This window comes from Aptenodytes patagonicus, chromosome 7 (assembly GCF_965638725.1).
Source record: "Aptenodytes patagonicus chromosome 7, bAptPat1.pri.cur, whole genome shotgun sequence".
NCBI classification, from domain to species: Eukaryota; Metazoa; Chordata; class Aves; order Sphenisciformes; family Spheniscidae; genus Aptenodytes; species Aptenodytes patagonicus.
The window spans coordinates 49340593-49357977 of NC_134955.1; the positions used below are offsets into that span (position 1 = coordinate 49340593).

The window sequence follows — 17385 nt, forward strand, 5'->3', positions numbered from 1 at the left end:
TTTGAAGAGAATTGCCTCTCCTGTGATGCTGCTGCATGCCACTTCAGATGCCTAAATAGAAAAAAAGAGGTAAAAATTAAAACACAAGCCGAGCTGATGACAAATGACACAAATTATGAATGTGCATTGTTTGCTAAATGGTACTGAAGCAAGAGTGCAGTAATAGACATTAAACATTTAAGGAGTATAAATTGTTTAGAGTGATGCATTGAGGGCATATAATTAGGAGTATTGGGCTGAAACTAAGATTAAATAAATTTAGGCTGAAAGCAGAAGCAATTTCATAAAAGCAAGAATTGCTAAACTGTGGAATAGTCTCCCCAGGAAAGCACTGAAAACATCCTTGCTTAGCAAATTTAAATCCGGATTGTACAGGTTACTACTGAATGTATTGTGTGGGATTATGCTGTACTGGCTGTGAGGCAGGCAAGAGGGGGTTAGGTAATAGGATAAATATGTTGAAATACATACCTTCCACTTTTACTGTCTGTGATCTAGTTTATATATAAAAGGGTCTTGAGGGGGCTTAGTCCCAAAAATACTTAGTGTATTTATTTCTAAAGAAAGCAATTGGTTAAGAAATTGAACCAACTGGACATTTTCAAACAGTGATATTTTTATAAAGCTGTTGCAGAGAGGAAAGTGGTGATCTGTGCCAGCCAAACCACTACAGCAATGCTAGCAGCTAGCCAGTTACTCATGCCAGTGACAATAGCTGTCCCCAGTGCGACCAAACCAACAGTAAAAGTTGCTTCTATTTTTGTCCCGAATCACATGTCCACAAGGAAAGGCAGCTTGATTTTATTTCAGCTGTGTCCTGATCATAGTCCCATCTTTGTGTCTCGTCCATATCTGTGGTTCTAAATCCCACACAGATTTTCCATACTGAATAGAAACTGACATTTCCAGTGTGCCAGGGCTTGTGAAATGTTAATTAAAGCTTCATGTTGCAGATTTGATACAGAGATTATCCTTCATTCTCCTCTGCAAATGGTTTCTTCGTGGCATTTTTGCTGGTATCTGCACTATACCACTTTCATCCTTAACTTTTGTCAAGGAGCCTGTCCTAGCTGGGACTGACTCCAAGACGTATTGTGGCTTTTCTGTCTTTTGCTTCTGTCACTTTGTTTTCTGTTAATTGCTGATGTGGTTCAGAGCTGCAGCAAAACCAGATGCTACACACTCAAGTCAACAGAGCACAAAGCAGACTGTCTTCCTTCACATCCTCCTTCAAACCCAGCCTGTTACGTTACAGAACGCTAGCTCTGAGCTATTACTGACTGTTATTAAAACCAAGTCTAATAAACAGTACATCAGTTAACTCCACCTCTTTGGCCTTTAAACTAGTTTCTTCCCTTGGTGAAATCACTGTAAATACCTGCACAGAATGCTGTAGTCCTGTACAGAGGTAGACAAGTTAGCTTTGAACAAGCATGCACGGATATTAGGAGCAGTTTAACCACGGCAGCCCAGAGCTCCATGCAGATAATTTTACATGGTTGAGAAACAGGGAAAATTAGCCAAGGTAGTATGCAGCACCACATGGCTTTATTGCTTCTAGTATCCAAATTTACTCACTTAGAGTTCAAGTATTTTTTCACAGCACTGGATTGTGCAATTTAGGTACACTGTATATATAAGACTGCACACCTGAATGGTACAAAAAGCTCCTGCTAATAGCTAGTAAATCTATGATCTGTTTCTCATTAATGAAAGAAATTAAAAAATAGCTTTGTCTTTCAGATCCACACTGACTTAAAAACTTCCGTACAACACTTTTTGTGGCTTTATTAAAAGAATTATTGCTTATCCATGCATATTTGCTTTTACAAAAGCTAAGATAGCGGTCTGTATGAATAAGTACCTTTGCCATTCAAATATACATACTGTTCTAATGCACAATTTACTTTGCAGATACACTTCTGTTATTTAAAGTTTCACAGTAATTGAATTCTCCTCATATACACAAATACATAAACCTGATATGGAATTATCCTTATGCTAGTTTTGAAATAGTAAGCTGTGGACATTCAAATTATCTAGAATATTTCTGTTACGGGATAGCATTAATAAAAATTGCTCTGAATTTTACAAGAAATTTTGATTCTGTTGCTAATTGAACCAAGATGTCTCTGCCCTGTGATTACCTCTAGTTGTGCTTGGCATGATTTACTGTAATTATGATTAACGCCATATACTTAATTGGCCAGTGTGTTTGTGAGTTGATCTTGTATTTTCCCCTCTATTCAAGCTGTAATATGTAAATAGTTATACTCAGCATAGCACGGTTGTAGGCTGGAATACTAGAACCTTTCTGTCTGGGTAGTGAAGTACAATGTCAAGGTTTTTCTTGTCAGAATTGTTTGGGTTTTCTTTTCTGGTGGGGAAGGAACACATTCAGATTTTGGAGTGGGAAGAGTTTTCAGAAGTGGATGAGATTCTCTCATCTTTTTTGGCCTTTAAATCAGTGACAGGACCCTGCAGAAACAGTTTTAAGTTGATATTGTCTCTGTTCTTTACAGTTCTGTGGTGAAACCAGGTCCTTCAGGTAAGTCAAAACACTGCATCTCATCTGCTCCAAGTTTCTATCAGCTAGAAAAAAAACTATAGTGTGTGTTTGTAAAAGTATCTCTTAATCTGCAACGGTCATTGAGAAATATTTATCAAAAAGATGATAGGTATGTGAATGTTATTCTGTCCCCTCCAGTGGGGTACAGTTGGAAGTTAAGTTTCCTCAAAATGTTTTTGCATTTCTAGGTTGCTTTTTTATAACTTTTTACCATCCTTGGGAATGAACAGAGCATTAAATGTAAATTATAATTATTAGTGTAAAATGTTGATTGTACAAGAAGAATTGCAGATTAGTAGCAATAAAATCTTATATTTATTTAGCATTTTCACTCAAGATCCCTAACAGGTTAAATATTTGTCTTTCTAGTCTGTTCAGGCTTCATTTCCCTCATTTCTCATATGCAGCTATATTTTGCAGAGTGCAAAAGCTGTGTAGTAATGTGCAGAAATATCACACAAAAGTTTAGAACAGGAGGGGCTGGTGGTTCAGATTTAAGTAGGTACAAATCCACATAATTCTTGAAGTCACATTTGTTAATCCCCATTTTCATACAGACCAAGGAGAAAAAAAAGCAACAAAAGAAGGAATGGCGTATCTGGTTCAGACTTCTGTAGGTACTGATCCAATAAAGAAGTTAGGCAGACTTCTCTAGAAATGTTGAAAGATTCTTTGTTATCCAAGAAAGTGATGCATTCACTAAAATCACTGAATACTTCTTGTGAAGTGTGATACTTCCTCAATTACCTTATGGGATTAATTATTGTATCTATTTGATTTTACCTTTATGTAGTAAATTTTTGTATAGACAAGTTTGTACATAGGTGGTCAGATCTCTGTCTACTTTCGCTGCAGAAAGAGAGATCATATAGGATGCTGAAGATGTAGTTATGATTGTGCAAAATAATTTGCATGGTGAAAGAAATTACCAACCCTGGTTGAGATACAGCCATTTACTACATCAATGCTCCTGGTGCAGTACAAAATGCACTAATCAAAGCCATCAATGAAGGTAATTAAGTGAAACTGCTTTTATTTTGAATTGAAACTCTGGAAATTGTGGGTTCTGCATCAGGAGGAGCTTATTGGCAGTATCTAGAAGCTAAAGGAAAATAAGTTCTCAGACCATTTTAATGCAATTACAAAAGCACATTTCTTTCCACTCTCAGAGGTTAGAATTAGCCCAACAAATATTATTTCTGAATGTAATTATACATTAGCAAGGAAGCGGTCTAGCCATCACTGTGCTGAGAAGAGCATCTTCCCTAAGCACTACCCATCAGGTGTGAACAGCAGATTGTGTTGTATTATAAAGGGTGCAAATTAACAAGATTAGATTTTTAAATTCTTTGGGAAGTGAATGTTTCACTTTTGCAGCATTTAGTTTATCAAGTTAGGAGAGCAATTAATTGTTTGATCCCTATTTGATATCTGAAAGGTGCTGTTTTCAGTGAAGTGTAAAAGGTAGGAAAGGGGTGAGGAGTTAAAAAAATGTAACATCCAACTTCAAAAGAGTTTTTGGAAGATAAAATGTGAAACTTACTTGCACGTCATTAAACATTTCACAGCATTCCCTGAATGCTTGCAGCCAAGTAATTTTGCCATTCCTGTTTCCATTTTTCTGGCCTGCAAATCTAAGAGATGCAGTATGCAGCACACCTCTCTGAGTAATGACCCATAAAACTTGCTTATGTTATATTAAAAAATGAGGTGAATGAAGCTTAACTGCAGAGTGAATGAAGGACTTAATTATATGAAGATGTCACTCACCCTTATTGAGAGGACAAATCACGGTTTCAATGCCCTGGCCTTTTCCGTAAAGCTAAGCTGCACTTTTATACGTTTCTGAGCATGGTAGAGTACTGAAGAAAGAAGCTCAAAGCTAGAGGCTGGTAACATCTGTAGGAGAGCCATCACAAAGAGAAGGGCTGGTGTAAAAACTGGTCTTTACATCTTATTTGTGTTTTGGTTACAAGCCAGCCAGAAAGTAATGCAACTTTTTATTTTTATGTAATTTGAGCCTTTACTACTGTGACTTCATTTTTGTGTTTTTGAAAATCACATATCTAGGGAACACCAGTTGCCAGGCTTGGGGTCAGAGATGAGTTTCTTGCTTACTTTTAGGGTATAGAAAGAACAAAGTTACTTGTATTTTTTCATAACATGTTATGAAAAGAGATGGTTATTGTGCTATGCTGTTGTTTTATTGAAATAGTGAAAAAGTTTGTGTAGATGGAGAGGAAAATGGGAGGCAAGGAGGAGAAAGATCAGAGGAAGACATCAGGATAGGGAGAGAGAGTGAAAGATAAGTAGGTCAGTGAAAGTGAAGAAGTGTTGACAGTCTTGGTGGATTGTCAGTTATTTTACCTTGGTGGTGATAGGGCACTTGTCATTTCAGCCAGAGCTCTGATACACACTGCTTCATGCATAAGGAAAAGAAAAATGGTTTATCTAAATCTCAGAAAAAAAGGTCTGTTCAGGTGCAAGTTCAGTTTTGGGTTTTATGGTATTTGATCCTAACCAACTTACCTATCTCAAGGCAGTAATATGCTGCTTGCTTCTAGCAGCAGGTCAGACGGAATTTTGCTGTTGAGATCATCCATCATTGCAAATCGCTGTGTTTTCTTTTTCAGGCCAGGGTCTGAAATGAGGCTGCCTATACAGAAATCTGGGCTAGGATGTGCAATAGTCTTGAAGTAGTTTCTGTGTGAATTGTAGTATATCAAATGGCAGACTGGAGAACAAAGGATAGAAAAGATCTTCAAGTTTCTCATTTCAGAATCGATTCTTATTAGTTAGCATGGAGACAGCGTGGTCTAATGGTGTGATGAAGGCATAGACGATGGTGGTTAGATGTTACTTATTGCTGTTACTTAAAGCTTTTACTGACAATATTTGAATGTTATCCAGAAAAACAGCAAAGGCATTTCAGCAGGGTAAATGTTTTAAAAATTTGGCTGTTACTTAGTTCAAAGTATTAATGCACAAATTTACAGAATAAAACATCTCCCACTCAGCATTTGTAACAGCATACCAAACACCTTCCATTTCTAACCTGAACTTTCCTAAGATGCCCATCATTATAATCTGTGTGTGTCCAGAACTAACCTGCACACACTGATACTTCTTTCCCCCCCCAAGTCTGGGATGCTGTGGAAGTAGGCAGACAGCCACATGGGTAAGACACTGTGATGGAGCCAATATATGACAAAAATTTTAGCTTTATTGCACTAGCTTTATATGTAGCTTTATATGCTACAGTGATTGCATAACTCAGGCGTTAGGACATTCTACTCATTTTTAGGAGATCGGTATTGGGATAAGATGGGATGCTACAGGGCATGGTGGAGTGTGCAGTTGACCCCAGACATAGAAAATTGAAGAGAAATATGGGTGAAGATCACAGTACTCTGTCAGTACTACTGTAGGAAGAGAGGAAAAGGTAGGAAGTTACACAGTAGCAGTGAGGATGATTGGCAGTGTCTTTGTGGGGCCTTCAGGTCTAGAATAGCTGAGGACAGGAGGATGTGAGTCAGATCAGGGGTTTCAAATGGGTGGTGTGACCCGTCTTTAGTAAAGAGGATGCCACAGTTGTGGATGGAGATATGCTTGGCAGAGCTCTGTATTTGCAGCCTTTCCTTTCTAGTGAGCACTATCAATCTGTCACATTTTATGAGCAGTAAAAAACTCACCCAAATTATTAAGAGAAAAATAATAATAAAAGCTTAATAATTTTCCTGTTTCTGACAAGTAGCAAGTATGAAAAAATGCCGTCAGAGAGAGCTCTCTGGCTCCTGCCTGCACCACCCAAATGCTCACTTCTAATCCTTTTGGTCATTTTTTCCCACTAAGACATTGTATTTATTTCTGCCTCTGACAACTGTTTGAAAAGCTGTATGCCTTCTGCACAGCGCTGTATTATGGACGATGTATTAGGAGTCATATATCCAGCATGCCTTCTTTGCGGGTACCTAATAACTGTGCCTCTACTCCATAAAGAAAAAGCCTATGACAGGTTTATTCATCTTTTTATTTCCTTGTTGTGCTCTGCTCCCTGCTGAAAAAGGTTCCTTTTCACTTCAGCCTCTTTTTCTCTTGTCTGGTTTGCAGATGCCAGCTGAATTTCATTTGCACAGACACTGGTGGGAATTGCTTTCCTGCCCCACAGACTGCCAGTCGCAGAAAGGAGACATTACACAGGCTTCTGTTTGCAAGGATCAAGCAGAAGTTTTGGACTAGAGGGAAGAGCAAGCAAAGTACGAGTGACAGTCATCTTTCTTTCCAAGATCAGAAAGCACGCAGTATTAAAATCACTTAAAACATAAGTCAGTTCATGCCTATGCCTTTGAAGGCTTTACTTTTGATCTGATTTGAAATAGGTAGACGCATCTGGTCTAAGTCATATCAGCTTCCTGCCTGCTTCTTGTGGAGAGAAGAACTTTAGTGATGTTGGGAAGGTTTCCCATGATTTACCATCCCAAAGAACTACACGCTTCATGCATGTTCCAGGTGCATGGTGGGAGTTAAACCCAAAACATCTGCTTCAAGGACAAGAATATTGCAGAGATAGTAATTCAACAACCTGATGTTGGATGAGTGAGAAGACCAAGAAGGGAAGAGAGTGGTGGTCTATTTAGTTGCATAACAAAAACTTACCATATGATGCATCAGTCCCTCCCATACTGGCCAGCACTAGTGGTATGTAAGGGGAGAGGGCAAAGGTTAAACCATGCTTAGAGCTCCCCAGTAAATTCATGGAAGTGTATGTAGCCACATATGCTGCCTTACAATACACTTTAAATGACCACGTACATACCATTTGCCCACAGAGTATACACTCATGTACTCCAAAAAGTGATAGAAGAGTTCCCAATCATGTCATTCTGTCTGCTGTAACTATTTCTCAGACCCACACGCATGCTCATGTCTGTGTACTACACCCTCCCACACATCATCTTCCTCACCCACACACATCAGTGCTCTCAGGTACAGCAAACTCCTTCCCACAAGCAGTGATCTCGTTCAGCAAGCTGTAGGCAGCAAGAAACACATGCGTGAGCCCACATTCACACTTAGCATACGTAGTAGATGCAGCTTCGCATGCACGCACACAAGTGTAGTCAGGTCGCATTAGCATAGCCCTTAAAAAGCTTTCTGTGATCTGCAAGTGAAGGCAGAAGGATCACCTCCAGAAAACCTCAACCTCTTTGTCTTTTATAGGAGAGCGCAGGAAGATTATAAACCTTATAAAGGGGCCTTTGTACAACAGGCAATGGGAGCTCATTAATTGATCTAACAGCAAGCCTTTGAGTATGATTTAGGACTTCTGTGCAACTTTTATTTCATATCAGTGCTCTTCCCTTTCACCCGTTTCCTTTTCAGCTCTGATGTGGATAGGAAGAGCTCATGTAAATTGCAGGCAGAGGGTGATGATTGCTTTAATGGAAATAGCTCTTAATGAGGCAATTCGTTCTGCTGGGCTGCCATGTGCTAGCTCCCCATAACTGTTTAAAAAGCTGGTAGCAGCAGTCTTCTTTTATTATTGTAAAAATACATTTCAGATAGGCGTTAGCGCTGCTCCTGCTAGCTTAGCCTGAGGGATTTTTTTTCTTCTAGTTCACTTGAGAAAACCACTGTCACAGAAAAGCAGAGTATCCCAGGCTCAGTGTTGAACTTTGCATCAGCTGTCCTGTTACAGGCAGTAAGAAAACTGTGCAGCCGCAGTTAGGCTGTTGGTTTTTACCTACTGCTATGCCTTACACTGCTTTCTCATTGTTGTTCTGATCAGTGTGCGCTGATGTGCTTTCAGGGATTGATCAGGTTGCTTCCTAATGCTGATATATACCTCCCAATAGGATATCCCCCACTTTTTATCTTCAGCCCGTTCAGCACAGTAGGAGTGAAGACAATCAGTATATTGCAGCAATAAATTTTGAAATCGGTTTTATTGCCACTGTTTGCTGTCTGGCCACAGGTACCCACCCAGAGCTTCCACTGTACGGTGCTACAGAGCAATTCTTAACAGTGGCATGGAGCTTGGAGAGTAAACAGGAGAGCCTGAGTGTTACAGAGTTGAGCGCTGTAGAAATATACAAATATACAAATATAGTAGAAATAATAAGAGCATTTTATCTGAAGAATATTGTGCTGTAGTGATGTTATTTTGTTTTACCACTGCAAGGTATGAGGCCAATGATTATTACAGTACACTGAACTTTGTGTAGTGTCTTTCATCCTAGCAACTCAGAAGGCTTCAAAATTCAGTCTTCTTACCCATCTTGGTGAAAATACAATTATATCCAGAGTTAACTGAGGTTATGGCCATTTGAGTGGATTTGAGCAAAGAAGAAAATTCAAAACCTGAGTCTTGGGAGAATTGGGTCCGTTCATTCCTGTTATGAATTTCCTATATGATCTTAGGTAAGATAGTTAGCCTTTTGGTGCCTTTGTCCCCCTCCTGAAAGTAAGGTTAATAGTCTTTACTATCAGTTATGAAGATAAAACATAAGAGCTGCACAGATGCTATGATAGTGGTGGCCCTATAAGGTAAAGTCTAATATCAGAGCCAGCAGCAGAAACTAGAAGTCTAGGCTTCTGTCTCTGACTAAAATAACTAAATTACACTTGGTCTATAGCTTTGTCTTTGGTAAAATGTAATAACAGAAGATACTATGCCTTTGTTCTGTAAGGTCTGCAATAACACGGCTTTTTATCATTGCTAAAGTGTCGTGGGAACTCCTGCTTGGGTTTCTGGTTTCTTAGCTGACGTTGCATGTGCAGTTGTTATTGACCACATGGAAATTCTCTCAACTTCTCAGCCCAGAACTGCATCTCTCTACCTTCAGAAGTGTCAGTCATCATGCTCTGGGCCTTGCTTTTGTTGTGATCACCACTATTATGATTCATCTTGGAACGGTGACTCCTTTTGCTTGCCTGCAACAACTGCCAAAGGCAATAGCCTGTTGAATACATTTGCATGTACTTTGGGTAAAGGAAAGAAACACTCTCTGTGAGTTTATTGGAGTCATCGCTGTAAGTACTTTTTGCATCTGAGGAAAGCAAGGTCCTGGCCAGAAGGAAAAGCACACAAAACTTATGCAGAATCATAAAAAGCCTTTCTACTCTGAGTTTCACAAATTCAGTCTCCTTAAAGATCTATGCAGATATCTTTCTGCCCTGCTACTAGAATTCCCCAAGTGCCTGCCAAGGGTGCTTACATCTTTAAGCAACCATTTGCAACTGTCCTTTTTCTCATCCCTCCTTTGCAAGACAATAGCAAATTATTGTAGACATTGAAGAGTTAGTGAGGAAGAAAGAAGTAGAAAACTGACACTAATTATCTGATGTGGATTTGCTGGAGGGACCTTGATAGGTTTTAACTCCTCAGGCCACCTACTTTTACTCCCTAGCTGAAGCACTTCCCTTACTCAAGGCATTGCTGCAGGACTGTGTGTGTTTGCACATGAAAGGAAAATGGGGAGTAAAATGAAATCCTCTTCCCATGGCTGCAGCAAGCCCATACAGTCAGTACTTGGCTTCCGTGTTACCTTTTGTTTCTCAATCAAGTCATGAAAATTGATTCTAGCAATTTTGAAATCAACAACATTAAAGCAGAGATTACATGGTCTTGTGGTTTTGGTATGTCTCACACTAGTCTCTTTTGGGACTATCATCCATAATATAATGGCATGTGTGGGAGGACCTTTTACTCTGTCCTTTGAAGAATCACTCATAATAGCTATGGCATTTGCACAATCACTATTCTTTTGCATTTAAGACTCACTTTAGCAGTAATACCTAAAGGATATTAGTCATCTCCTAGTGATTATGTAGAAGAGCATCTATGTATTAAAAAGAAGTTAAGGATTCAAACATAACCCTCTTTCCAGATTTCACCTGTTGTTTGTCTTAAATGACAAGATTTTTAAAGTGAAAGCTAAACCTCTTCCTGGTAACTCTTGGGTGTACCTCAGGCAAGTGGTGAATAACCTAATAAATAATCATCTTATTGTGTGCCATTGTGTGCCCTGAGCACGATGGGTGCCACGGAATGAAATTTTTCTCTCATTTCAGAGGCATTCTGTTTGGCACCAGCTCACACAATTTCCACTTGAATCAGTACATCATCTTTCAGTACTGCTGCAGATCAGTCCCCAAGGTTTACAGGGAGCCACCCTGCAATCCTGAATCTTGAAAATGTTACACTTCTCTCTGTGCACCCCAACTTCTCTTTCTTTGGGAATATTAACTTGTTATTGCATTCAGGTGGAAACCAGTAGAAACAACTAAGGCTACGGGATTCTTCTCAGCTTGCTTTGTTGTAAACAGCAGCTGCCATCTGGCTGATATTTTTTTGCTCTCATACCAGGAAAGTTTTGAGGATCAGGCAGTATAAGGAAGACAGCCAGGAACAGGACTAGATGCTAAATTCAGCTGTGCGGTTGGAAAGGTTCAGTGAATTCTGTTTGTTTCTTTTTTTTTCCCTGCCAGTGGTTATTAAACTTCTCAAGTAATGGCTGCAAGGCCCAGGAGGCTTCCAGGTGAAAATCATTCAAGCTTTTCCCTAGCAGGCCTGATGTGTGCAGAGCCAGCATGTGTGCGAGCTCAAATTCCCAGGGCTCTGCAGTTTGGCTTAACCTTTGCAGGAATGCAGGGGTGTGTGGCAGCAGCACAGCCATCTGTTTCAGTGGGGTGTTCAGCTCTGGTGCACTCTTCTCCGCACTCTGATTAATTGCAGCTGTGTACAAATTAGTTTTCTCAAAAAGCTATTTATCGCCCTCAAATTAACCGCATAGGCATTAAACCTCAAACAAACAAACAAAATAAGAGCAATAACATGAACGTCCAGCTTGGAGACCTGGTTTCATCTTGGACTTGTGGCAACGGTGCATGATGAATGAGCGCAGGCTTTCCTGATGACTGAGTAGCTGCTGTTCTCTCTTCTGTCAGTACTTAATTAAAGCCCCAGCATGGTGCTATAAGCGCTGGGCTGCAAGAGGCGATGACAGAGACACAGCAGTGGCACCTGCACTTTTGGAGTCTGGGATAAATGGTGCTTTTCTGTAGTGGCAGAAGACATTACGGACAGCCAGTGCTGCACAGTCAGGTATGGACAGTTGTGCACATTCCCTGAGCTAGCTGCGGTAGAAAGGCCATCTGGCTGCATTAACACAGGACAATGCCCACAGATGAAGTCCAGCTGTGAGGCAAGACTTCTTTGCAGAGGCACAGTTATGAGGTAATGTGTCTAATCATCTTTGGGACCAGAGCTGGCTCAAAGCACAGGCTTGACTGCACCCTTTGTGCTGCCAAGTGCTGTTTAGACTGAGGGTTTCACTGATGTCCTGTCCGTTTGTGTGTTCATACGAGGTTCACACTTGAACTTGAATATTCAGGCCAGTTCAGGAAGGCTCTTACAAGTGTGCTGTAACAAGGAGCTACACCAAATGCCTTTTCAAAGCAGGTCTAGTCATATCGGGTTGCTCAGGGCCACATCCATCAACTCTTGAACACCTCCAAGGATGGAAGTCGTGTCCCATACTGTGGTGCAGTGTTCATGTACAGTGTAAAATATCTGTTTTGTTTCATGTGAAAATGTTTCATTAGTTTGAAAATGTGACTTTATGGTCTAATGTGATATAAATGTGTCCTAAGACATACCTTGCAGCTGGAAAGCTTTATTATATTTCATTCTAATTTATCTTTTAAAAACAAGTAATGTTCTGCACTTCACTAAGAACTTCTATTACTGATCTTAAAGCGCTTAACGAACAGTAACTCATGACGACAATGTTCTCTGCCCCAAAGATGGATTTAGTTTTCTTCACTTGAAAGGGAGTGAAACTGAGGCAGGGAAGAGCCTTGTGCTGTGCTCCTGGTCTGACAGCGAATGCAATGGAAGAGATAAGCATAAAGAAACAAGCACATCTGATTCCAAGTTCTTCTAGGCCTATAGTTTTCTTTCAAAACAACAACAAAAAAAAAAACCTCGGGACATGCTGAGTATGCACACAAACACCACACACAGAATGCATTTCAATAGATTGTGTTTTTCTCTGAAGTTTGAAACTTAAAAAGATACTCAGTATGCAACTCTTATCATTCTTTTTTCTACAGAGAACATACACTAGAGATAGTTTGATAGTTTCCCATGATTATTAAAGTTGAATATTCATACTATACAAAAGACTGCAGAATTAACAATACATTACAATAACATGCCCTCAAATGGGAACACAGACTTATTACTTGTTTCAAGTAAAATAATTACTTACAGGAGTGACACATTGATTACTAATTCTTCAAGAAGTTATTACGCTTTACTATTTGAAAAACAAAGACTTGAAGTCAGAAATACAATTCTTGTTAGGAGTTGCTCAATTTGATAAATGATTTTGACTCAAGTAATTGCTTCATTAAAGCTAAAATGTGCTGAAAAAGCTTGAGTTTACTTTGTTAGTGCTACATAATAAAGCAACTAGTATTAATAATAATTATAAAACTAATAGCCTGCCAAGAATGATCTCCTGCTTTTTATTGGCTACCACAAAAATAACATTTAAAACTTTTGATCAGTTTGAACCACTCTATAAACTGGTCAAATCCAGAGGCACAGGAATGCAAACGCAGCAGCTTTTCATTATTATCATTTTTTATTCTTAGATGCTGGTAAGTGGATGAAAACTCCAATAATTTGGATGTTATATGCACAATGTGGGAGCTACAATTGCATCCTTGCAAACTTTGCAGCTCTCTAAGGCTTGTGTCTCAGCTGGATTCATTCACAACACTGTCCCCTTGCGAGTTTTGACCACTAAGACATGAATGGGAAAGTAATTTGCCCAGTACCAGTTCATCCAGTTCATCCTCTCAATTAGTTCGTAGGAGATTATTCCTGTTTGTGAAAGTCATATTCATTTAATTAGAGAGTGTCCAAGGTTAAAAAAAAATACAATTTGAGTACATTCAGCAAAGATAATTTTCTCATTTTCTTTAAAATAGTTCGGAGTTTGTGACAGTCACTGCTGTTACATCCCTTCATCATCCAAATAAATATATATTCTGCTGAATTATTGTTACCTAAAGCAAACAGCAGGTTCTTTTTTTTTTTTTTTTTGCTAAGACAAACAGTGAGTTTTCTCCCCGAGAGGCAGCTGTTAGGAGCATTGCAGCTTCCCAGGGAGGGTGTCAGTGATGCTGCAGCAGCAGATACCTTCACAGGGGAGTTCTGACATGCTCATATAGGGACTCTTGATTTCCAGACTTACAGACCCCTAATTCAGGTTCCAATTCAGGAGTAAGGAGCAGCTAGCACCTAAAATAAAACAGTTTGGTTTGTTTTGCTGGAAGACACAGACATGCCATTTCTCCTATGCAAGAGCTGCTTTTGAAAATTCATTCATTGATTAGAAAGCTAACAGGGTGCCACAGTAGAAAACAAGGATCCATCTCTTCTGGTATCTGGTCATGTTTTCCATGCTTGAGGGAAAGATGTAATACTTCCATAAAGGACCGTATAGCATCTTTATACTCACGGAAATATTAAATTCTGATTTTGAAGTTGATGACCAGCTTGTATCTATGAAATCTAAAGATCTGACTTCATTGTTTTTTATCAGATATAACCTAAGGTACTACCAAGTATCCAGAGCCCTTTTCTACTCATACCTGCTTTTCAGAAGCTGTTCTGTGGGGCCATTACTTGCAAGCAGAGAAGCAAGGAAAGCCTTATGAAAAGAGTGTGTGTTATTACTGAAGACAGGAGAGAGAAGTCATCTTTCAGTAAGGGAACTGTAAGCAAAGTGATCTGTGAATGAAAGTGCTTTCTGGAAATCAGATTCTTCTCACAATTTTGCCCTGATATGGCGAGACACAGTTGTTTCATCAATCAGGTTGACTTTTGCCTGAAACAAGATTAAGAGTAAGGCAGTGCTTCCCCACCCCACCAGTAACATTGCAATAAGGATGTCTAATGAACCTCCCTTTTTTGCTCTGTTCCACCACCCTCTCTTGCCAAAGCAGAGGCCACCAGTGGCAAAGCCAAGTGAGACAAAGAGATTCCTTGGCATACAGGCAGAGAGCTGAACTGCCACTAGGGGTATCTTCTGCTACATTAGCACGGTTTTCACACACATCCTGCCATGTTAATTGAAAGAGCTTTAATTTGCATGTGGGAATTATCTGATTGACTCTCTTCCATGAACCCTCTTTATAATTATGCAAATGGTCCAGCGCAAGGGAGAAACAAGTCATTTTATTAACTTCAAAAGCAGTGTGTTTAAAATAAAGAAGACAACAATGACAAAACTTGCTGATGATATACCAAGCACTAACAACAGGTCCAAGAAATGTATGCTTAGCCCCTTTAGCAACTGAAGACCTTTATTTTATTTCAGATTCTACTTAGAAAGCTACTTTGCAGACACAAGGGCATTGAATGGCCAGCCATTATACAACCCAAAACTGATACTTTGTCTCACTTCTGATCAAGGTTTCTTCTCAGCTCGCTTTATAGCGTCTCCCCAAGGACAGGCAGCATGGCTTGCTGTCAAGAAGAAACACTTCATATTCTGAAATAAGCCAATCACTTCATCCAGAGCTGGCTCTTCTCCAGCTTGTTTGTGTGAAATATATTCTGGCTTGAGTACCTGCTCCAGGGGCTATCGGAGAGTTTAGTTGAGAGTCATGGTCAGTATGTCATCTTCTAAGAACTCCCACCTTCCCCCCCCCCCCCCCCCCCCCGAAACAACCACTGATGAGTTTGGGGTTTGGGCTTTTATGAGAAAAAGGAAACGTCTTCAACATATGGCATTTTGTCCACTCTTACCGAAGAGTGCTTTGAAGTATTAGTTTCCACATTGTCAGCCCCATGTAGAGAAGTGACTATGGAGAAAGAATGTTTCATCTATAATGGTGCACACCTTATGCTTTCCATTCTGCAAGAGCAGAATGCAGTAATGATCTACATTGCAGCAGTATGGAGGCACGCTCGCAAATTATGTGGTGAGGTTATACATAGTGACAGCCAAGTAAATTCGCATCGCATACACTGAGTCCAGGGTTTCGGAGGGGATGAGTTGGTGACAAGTGCATTCCTATGTGTGGGCTTTGATTCTCAAGAGATTTTCACTTGTGGTTTCAGTATACCATAGGACCAAAAACCCCAATGTCTCATTGTATCACTTTAATGGGAGAAGTTTTGGGAACAGGAACTCACATAGGTCTGTATTTTGTTTGTGGTGTATCCTATAGTATATTAATTTTTATTTACTTTGCCTTTTGTTATGGAGGGTACTACAGGAAAAACATGAGTCTGATATAATCATGGCTAAGCTTCCATAGTTTAATCTTTTGATAAAGTATACAACCATCTAGGTTCATCCACCTCCCTTCATCATTACAGCGTGAATTCCTTTCCCTCCAGGGCAGGTTAACTTGGTCATGCCACTCAGACTCTGGGAGAAGACACATTTGTGCTCACTTTGGAGAACTAACCCAGCCGCAATAATTCTGCAAAAAATTTTATATGTAATGTGGTACGATGAAGATGCCAAGTGCTGATGGGCCTGGCCTGCTGATGCAGAACTCATTTTAACCTCACCCCAGCAATGAGCTTTCAGCAGTGCCCATTCACCTCAGTATAGGAACTCTGGATTGGAGCACGAGGTGCCATACCCTATGCGATGAGCTCATCATTTTTTCACTTCTTGCTCTTCATGAATTCCTAAAGACATTCCTCAAATAAAAAAAAAGACCTGTCTTTCGTTGCTCACTCTTCCCGTTCCTCCTTTTTCTTTTTACTGTCATTCTATTCTAATTTTTCTAATCCCCTTTACTTGCTAGGCAAAAAGGAAAAAAATCTGCTGAGAAATGGATTTTTGCTTCAGGGTGATGCGGACTTCAAAAGAAAAATCAGTCATTTCAAGAGAAGAAAAAAAGTTTAATCATCAAGAGCAATAATTACTTTCTAAATATTAGCATGGCAGATAAGGAGAGCAGAATTGAAATGGAAAGTGGGGCTTTCTCATTTATAAATTGTATTTGATTTGTAAGTTTGGAATTTCTAAGGACTTACTCTGTATTGCATCTCTGTAATGTAGTTATCATAACTGATAACGTATCAAGACAGTTATCAGTTCCAGTTCTTGCGTTTCTTCAGAGATAAAAGATGGCAGTTTGAAAAGTAGCTGCCTTTTTTTCTCAGCTTGATCTCTTTACTTCCTTCTGTGCTCAGGCAAGGCACACATTTCTGTTGCCAGATGTAGATGCTCTGCTTTGGATTCATTCAGGAGTATGTGGGGCTGATCCTTAAACCTCACTGCATTTAAGCCACTAGAATTCCCTTCCTGAAGAGCTGGTTTCAATTTTTTTGGTAGTCTCTGAATACCAAACTAGTTAAAACTGGTAGCAAACCTGGTTTTCTATCTGACAGAACGTAGTTAGCTGCATTCCTCTACTTATGGAAGTAAAAACCTCTTAAACCTCTTCACACAAATATACCCACCATTTTACTACAGCAGGATTGTTCTTTGAAGTATTTTATAAAAAAAATTCTTTCTCTGAGTTTGCTCAGTGCTGTTTCAAAGTATATCTGCTCATGTTCCAGAAGACTGGCAGGGCTTGGCGCAGGTACAGAGAAGGACAAAGTTGTGAACGGGGAGTCAGTCTTAGGAGAGGAGATTTGTTACAATTTAGCTTCTTTAGCTTGCATATTGAAGGAATAAAGGAGGTATGACGGCTCTCTGAAACTGTATCGTGTTTACAAAGAGGAGGGTAGGAAAATATTTATTTGAACTAAAGGGTTGCATGGCCCAAAA

At 39.6% G+C, this 17385-nt stretch overlaps 1 protein-coding gene across 24 annotated transcripts in view; it reads left to right on the plus strand.

Annotated features, from left to right (window-relative positions):
• NRXN3 (neurexin 3) overlaps window positions 1-17385 on the plus strand; it is a 1062297-nt gene that overhangs the window by 981718 nt on the left and 63194 nt on the right. The window lies entirely within an intron of this gene.